The 607-nt window shown below is 37.3% G+C and overlaps 1 protein-coding gene across 1 annotated transcript in view; it reads right to left on the minus strand.

Moving 5' to 3' along the window:
• SMARCA1 (SNF2 related chromatin remodeling ATPase 1) overlaps window positions 1-607 on the minus strand; it is a 79,416-nt gene that overhangs the window by 56,013 nt on the left and 22,796 nt on the right. The gene's annotated exons all lie outside the window — the stretch shown is intronic.

Raw genomic sequence — 607 nt, forward strand, 5'->3', positions numbered from 1 at the left:
TCAAATTCAGTCAGCTCTCCTCTTAACAGTTTTAAGTAAAAGAAGTGTTATCATCAACAGGTTTTCCAGTTCTGTAACCTTATAACTCACTGGGGCTTACTCCTACTGTCAAAACAGGTAGCTCAGTACCATGCTAAAGTAATAATAAAAAAGCATGTTAATTTAAAAATGTCCTAATGAATAAACAGGGTGCCTAGGTGGCTCAGTCAGTTAAGAGTCTGACTTCGGCTCAGGTCATGATCTCACAGTTCATGGGTTTGAGCCCTGTGTCTTGCTCTGTGCTGACAACTCAGAGCCTGGAGCCTGCTTCAGATTCTGTGTCTCCCTCTCTCTCTATCCTTCCCCNATATAAATAAAGTTTTTAAAAAGGAATAACTTCTAAGCTATGCCTCATTGACAGGACTTTAATTGCTTCCAAAGATAGTAAATTATCCTGCAAGTTATTGGGATTTTGAGTGCATAGCTACTTTAAATCTTTGTACTTCTGAAATTAAATTTCTTTATCTTAAAGTGTGAGTCACACTGACAGATGTAGCTCTGATTTAGTAAATGACACCATGATGAAAAGGAAGAGAAATAGCTCCTTGTGATTTTTTTTAAAAAGGGT

This window comes from Crocuta crocuta, unplaced genomic scaffold (genome assembly GCF_008692635.1).
Source record: "Crocuta crocuta isolate KB4526 unplaced genomic scaffold, BGI_CrCroc_1.0 scaffold1133, whole genome shotgun sequence".
In the NCBI taxonomy this organism is placed as follows: Eukaryota; Metazoa; Chordata; class Mammalia; order Carnivora; family Hyaenidae; genus Crocuta; species Crocuta crocuta.